Source organism: Elephas maximus, chromosome 1 (genome assembly GCF_024166365.1).
Source record: "Elephas maximus indicus isolate mEleMax1 chromosome 1, mEleMax1 primary haplotype, whole genome shotgun sequence".
NCBI classification, from domain to species: domain Eukaryota; kingdom Metazoa; phylum Chordata; class Mammalia; order Proboscidea; family Elephantidae; genus Elephas; species Elephas maximus.
In genome coordinates this window covers 213,436,668-213,443,680 of record NC_064819.1, presented here as the reverse complement: position 1 = coordinate 213,443,680, position 7,013 = coordinate 213,436,668, and positions in this window count along the sequence as shown.

Genomic DNA, 7,013 nt, shown 5'->3' with positions numbered 1-7,013 from the left:
TGCTATGAGTTGGAATCGACTTCACGGCACTGGGTTTGGTTTGGTTTTGGTTTTATAGATACACTGTACTGTCCATAATATGAATTGAGAAAGTTACTTTTTGAGGAGAATTTGAGGCTCAAAGCTAATGAAGAGGCCACATTTTTAAACCTAATCTGTATATTTGTTCACGTGTGTTTATGTTAATTAAGGTGTCAACAAGAGTTCTTCTGCCTCGGGGGCAGTTGGAGAAGATGGAGATTTAAATGAAAGAACGAGGTAAAAATTACTCTTTTTCCCAGCAATAGGTGCTCATTACAGATTATAAAAATTGCCTTAAATGTGAGGTACAATGCCCATGCCCTCAATTAGCCAGATTTGCTGCTGTTAACCAAGCAGAGTTGCTGCTTGCATGTTAAGTGGGAAGCAGCTACCAACAGTTGTGTTGATATTGTTAGCTCTCATGGCTTTTACTGATTCAAAAATGGACTAGATTTGCTGTAGAGAACTGAGTTGTGAGATTTCTAAACACAAAGGATTCTATGGAGGGTCACTGAAGAGCTTTAAAAGGAGTATCTAGATTAGTCACAAGTCGTCAGATCTCACACGGATAGAAAGCTTATTCCTGGCTGCCTTGAGGGCTGTTAGTGCATTTGCTCATGCAACTCCTCCTGCTTGGAGTGCTGTCTCTTCATGTGTGTATCTCTACACCAGTATAAATGCACTCTGACCATCTCTCTCGGGACATATTAACAGGATGTGGCCTTTCCCCCTCTGCAAGATCCAGAGCTTACAGGTGAACATGTACGCACTATACTCATTGTTTTCTTCTCAAACACTCCCCTTCTGCAGAGTTCCCACTCTCTGGAAACAGAAAAAAAAAAACACCAAGTAATGTGAAAAACTTTACAGAGTCAGACTAGAGGGGTGTGGAGAAGGCAGTCTTTGATGATGCTAACACACCCCTGGAAACATAGCAAGCTGAAAAAAAAAAAAATGTAACAAAATTCTTCTCAGGGAGGATACTGGGTGATGTTAGAAGAAATGTTTTCATAAGTCACTTGGGTGGATGGTGATGGCTGGTAGGAGAGACTTCCTAAAGTATGCTGGTGTAATATTAAATGGTGGCTAAATTTATTCCTACCAAATGAGCGTCAGGGTAATTGCAGAGCTTTGGTTTTGCCGAGTGGAGTGCGTGGGAGTTTGGGACCAGAGTTGAATTGCTCTGGGTAGTAGACAAGAGGTGAGGCCCCACTACTGAAAGCCGTTCTTCCCCACAGCTTTTAGCCTCTATTCTAAAAAAATGTTGAACAAAAATTTGAAGAAGATTTCAGAGATCTTAAACCCAGATCCTTCTGAGACCAGCCATGTAATATAATTAAATAAAACTAGATGTATGGCAGAAACCCTGGTGGTGTAGTGGTTAAGTGCTACCGCTGCCAACCAAAATGTTGGCCATTTGAATCCACCAGATGCTCCTTGGAAACTCTGTGGGGCAGTTCTACTCTGTCTTATAGGGTCGCTACGAGTCGGAATCAACTTGACGGCAGCAGGTTAGGTTTTTAGGTTAGATGTATGGTATGGAGTCTTTGGCAGCATAACTGGTTAACTGCATGGCTACTAACGGAAAGGTTAGTGATTTGAATCCACCCAGAAGTGCCTTGGAAAAAAGTCCTGGTGATCTACTTCGAAAATTTCACAGCAGTGGACAACCCCACAGAGCATAGTTATACTCTGAAGCACATGGAGTCCCCACGAGTTGGAATCAGCTCAGTGGCAACTGGTAATAGTGGTAGTAGTATATATAACGGACATGATGCTTGGGTCTATGAGGAGTCCCTGGTGGTGCGAAGAGTTAATGCACTCGGCTGATAACTGAAAGGTTGGAGGTTTGTGTCAACCTGGAGGCACCTCAGAAGAAAGGCCTGGTGATCTACTTGAAAAAAATCAGCCACTGAAAACCCTATGGGATGCAGTTCTACTCTGACACACATGGGGTCACCATGAGTCAGAATCAAGTCCATGGTGTCTGGTACTGGTTGGGTTCATGAAAAGGCAAAGAGTATATGCCCTACCAAAGGCATTTCATTTCAAATTTTAAAAAATTGTGTCAGTCAAAAAGAGCACGTATGTGTGCTAGAGTTAGCCAGTAGGCTGCAAGTTGTGACTTCTTGCTTATCTTTTCGAAGTAGCACCGCATTAACATGTTACGAAGGGGATCCGCAGGTCTCTGTCAGGCCTATCTCAGAATTATACTCAATTTCTCCTCATCTGTAAGGGTTAAGATTACTTTGGCTATAATTGGCAACTGTATTCCATGAAGCAGGATAGAGGAAAACAGGAAGACAGGCCAAAAGCGTACATGTGCACTGTTTCTTGAGAACGGTTTGCAGAAGCTGCCACACAATATTTCCACTTCCACTTCACTGGTCAGCATTCACTGATGTGGCCACAGATAGGAAAAGCAGCTTCTATTCTGGGTGGCCATATGCCCAGCCCAAAACCAGGGCTCTATTAATCAACGGCACTGGGCTGGGCACATTAACACAGAGGGGGAAGAAAACAGATCACAACTGTTTCTACCACAACGTCCAACCAATAGTCAAATTCCGGTTACTCTTCCTCTGCAACATTTCTCAAACGTGAGCCTTCATTTCTATTTCTGCAGCTGTTCCCTTAATGAATAAGTTCTGTAACTCATCTTCCTGCCACCATCCTTGCAACTCCATATCTTTCTATCTCTGCTACTTGTTATGGATTGAATTGTTGTTATTATTGTTGTTAGGTGTCACTGAGTTGGCTCTGACTCATAGTGACCTTACTACAACAGAATGAAACACTGCACAGTCCTGCCCCATATTCATAATCATTGTTATGCTTGAGCCCATAGTTGCAGCCCCTGTGTCAATCCGTCTAGTTCAAGGTCTTCCTCTTTTTCGATAACCTTCTACTTTACCGAGCATGATGTCCTTCTTCAGGGACTGGTCCCTCCTGATAACATGTCCATCCTCTCTTCTAAGGAGCATTCTGGCTTTACTTCTTCCGAGACAGATTTGTTTGTTCTTCTAGCAGTCCATGGTATATTCAATATTCTTTGCCAAAGCCATAATTCAAAGGCATCACCTCTTCTTTAGTCTTCCTTATTCATATAGCTCAGCTTTTGCATGCATACGAGGTGATTGAAAACACCGTGGCTTGGGTCAGACTCACCTTAGTCCTTAAAGTGACATCTTTGCTTTTTAACACTTGAAAGAAATCTCCTGCAGCAGATTTGCCCAGTGCAATACATTGCTTGATTTCTTGACCGCTGCTTCCATGGGCATTGACTATGGATTCAAGTAAAATGAAATCCTTGACAACTTAAATATTTCTCTGTTTTTCATGATGTTGCTTATTGGTTCTGTTGTGAGGACTTTTTTTCCCTCATAATAAGGTGTAATTCATACAAAGACTGTGATCTTTGATCTTCAACAGTAAGTGCTTCAAGTCCTCTTCACTTTCAGCAAGCAAGGTTGTCTCATCTCCATATCAAAGGTTGTTAATGGTCTTCCTCCACTACTGATGCCCTGTTCTTCTCAGATTATTTGCTCTGCATACAGACCAAATAAGTATAGTGAAAGAATACAGCCCTGCCACACACCTTTTTTGGTTTTAAACCATGCAATATCCCCTTGTTCTGCTTGAATGACTGCCTCTTGTACAGGTTCCTCATGAGCACAATTAAGTGTTCTGGAATTCCTGTTCTTCACAATGTTATCTATAATTTGTTACGATCCCCACAGCTTATGCCTTTGCATAGTCAGTAAAACACAACCATCTTTCCGGTATTCTCTGCTTTCGGCCAAGATCCATCTGACATCAGCAATGATATCCCTCTTTCCACATAATTTTCTGAATCCGGCTTGAACGTCTAGCAGTTCTCTGTTGGTGTACTTCTACAGCCACTTTTTAATTATCTTCAGCAAGATTTTACTTGGCTGTGATATTAATGATATTGGTTGATAATTTCTGCATTCTGCCAGATCACCTTTCTTTGGAATGGGCACAAATTTGAATCTCTTCCAGGTGGTTGGCCAGGTAGCTGTCTTCCAAATTTCTTGGCATAGACGAGTAAGTGCTTCCAGCATTGCGTGTTGCATCTGTCTGTTGAAACATCTCAACTGGTATTCAGTCAGTTCCTGGAGCCTTATTTTTGCCTATGCCTTCAGTACAGCTTGGACTTCTTTCAGTATCATCAGCTTTTGATCATATTCTACCTCCTGAAATGATTGAACATCGACCAATTGGTTTTGTTACAGTGACTCTGTATCCTTCCATCTTCTTTTGATGCTTCCTGTGTCGTTCAATATTTTGCCCATAGAAACCTTCAATATTTCAACTTGAGACTAATATAAGCTTAATAAAATATAAGCCATATCATATCACTTCTCTCCTCAAAAGTAGTCAGTGTTTCCACATGGCCTATAGGAAATCTCACTCCCGTAATTTACATGTAGTACAGGTAAAATATATGTAATTGACATTCCTGAATATGTTCCACGATTTAGCTGACCTTAACTGAGGTTTTCATCTTCTATTACTGCATCTTTTTTAATAATTCTATGTTCCATCATCACAGAAATACTTGTTTTTCTCCCAAATTCAATGTTTACTTTAACTCCTCCACCTCCCTCAGGCACTAGCATGCCACATTACCTTCCACTTCTGAAATTTTACTTATTTCTCAAGGCCCAGCTCTGGCAGAAATTCTATAATAATGCTTACATTTGCATAGTGTATTGTCAACTGGAAAGCATTTTCACAGTATACTAAATAACAATCACAGCATCTCCTCTTGATGCAACAGCCCATGGGGGTCTTGGTAGAACCACCACCACCGCCGCCCCCCCACCCATTATAGGGGATTCCCCTGGGATGTCCTTGACATCAAAGTAGCCAGTTCATAGGTAGGGTAGATGTCAGTGAGAATCCCCTCTATTTCTTAGGATGGAAAGCTTCTTCTCCAATACTTTTCAGTGATATGAAGCAGCTAATTAACCTATCCTCTTAGGACCCAGACTATTTGTCCATAGAAGGCAAGACTTTAGGGAAACAGAGTTTCTGGGTTAAAGCAATATCACCAGAATGTGGAATGTAGGGATGATGAGATGGTTACTTCTCATATTAAGCAACTTTTCCCTCAAAATGAATGGGAGCTAAAATGTTCTCAGTCCATTTATTGGCCCTCTATATGAGTCATCCACCAAATCAGTTAAACAATTTTAGAAACTAATGTAATAATAGTCCAGGACAAAAGATGATGAGTTCAACAAAATTGAACCAAGCACCATCATTTTGTTTTCAGGAAACATGTGATTTGCCATGAGAGATGGCAACATCAAGCAAGCTGCCAGCAGCCAAAAAAAAAAAAAAAAAAAACCATTGCCATCTGGTCGATTGCAACTCACAGCGACTCTATAAGACAGAGTAGAACTGCCCCATAGAGTTTGCAAGGAGTGCCTGGTGGATTCAAACTGCTGACCTTTTGGTTAGCAGCCATAGCACTTAACCACTACACCACCAGGGTTTCCACCAATAGTCAAAACTGGTTTAAATTATCTGTGAAACCTGCCAACTGAGAATCCAAGGAGTTCCCGCTTTCCTCATCCTGAGGGAAGGCCCTAAGATCCTAGTGGGCTTGCTGGAGCCCAGCCTTATTCTGACATCTTGCCCCATAGGAGTTGTGCATTCAATTGCCTTTCTTGTAAAAAATTCTTCTGTGAAAATAGTAGGTGAATAACTCACATCGCTTATAGCTAGGCTTTGAATGTAGAAGAAAATATCAGACCCAAGAGGACATTTGGATGATTGTCTATACTACAGTGATCTGACTGGACCCACTATAAAAATAGCTCTGAGTAAAAGTCAGAATCGACTGGGAGGATTTCTGAGAACTATTTTACTAGTACAGCCCTCTCCCATCCCCCTTCTTCCAATTCGACTGAGCATGTGATGGCTGGGGAGGCCTGGTGGTACATTGGTTAAGAGCTTGGCTGCTAACCAAAAGGTTAGCAGTAATCATCTTGTAGCACAAGGAAAAGACCAAGAGAATATCGAAGAGATTTGCCCTGACATCAATAACTTTTTGAAACAAAGCTAGTAGTGACCTCCTTCCAGACTTCTAGTTATAGAAGAAAAAATAACCCCTATTTGCTTAAGCCACTGTAGTAGGGTGTTCCGTTAGATGTCGCTGAAAAGTACAAGGAGATACTTTGGGTTATTTCCTGACACTCATCAAACAGAACTGAATCATAGACTAGTGGACTAATAATAAGGAGACCAAGGTTCAAACTTAGACACATTGTTATTTTTATTGTGCTTTAAGTGAAAGTTTACAAATTAAGTCAGTCTTTCATACAAAACCTTATACACACCTTGCTATATACTCCTAGTTGCTCTCCCCCTAATGAGACAGCACATTCCTTCTCTCCACCCTGTGTTTCTGCGTCCATTCAGCCAGCTTCTGTCCCCTTCGGCCTTTACATCTCCCCTTCAGACAGAAGCTGCACACATAGTCTTATGTGTCTACTTGATCCAAGAAGCCCACTCCTCACCAATATCATTTTCTGTCTTATATATAGTTTTTTTTGTATAGTACAGTCTAATCCCTGCCTGAAGAGTTGGCTTCGGAAATGGTTCCTGTCTTGGGCTGACAGAAGTTCTGGGGGCCATGACTTCCGGGGTCCCTCTAGTCTCAGTCAGACCGTTAATTCTGGCCATTTTATAAGAATCTGGGGTCTGTATCCCACTGATCTTTTCCTTCTTCAGGGATTCTTTGTTGTGCTCCCTGTCCTGGCAGTCATCGGCTGTAGCCGGGCACCTGCTCTCAGGCTGATGTAGTCATTGATTTTTGTGGCCCGTTCTGACTCTTGGGCTCATACTTACCTGTGTCTTTGGTGTTCCTCATTTTTCTTTGCTCCATGTGGGTTGAGACCAGTTGTTGCGTCTTAGACGGTCACTTGCTAGTGTTTAAGACCCCAGACGCCACTCTCCAA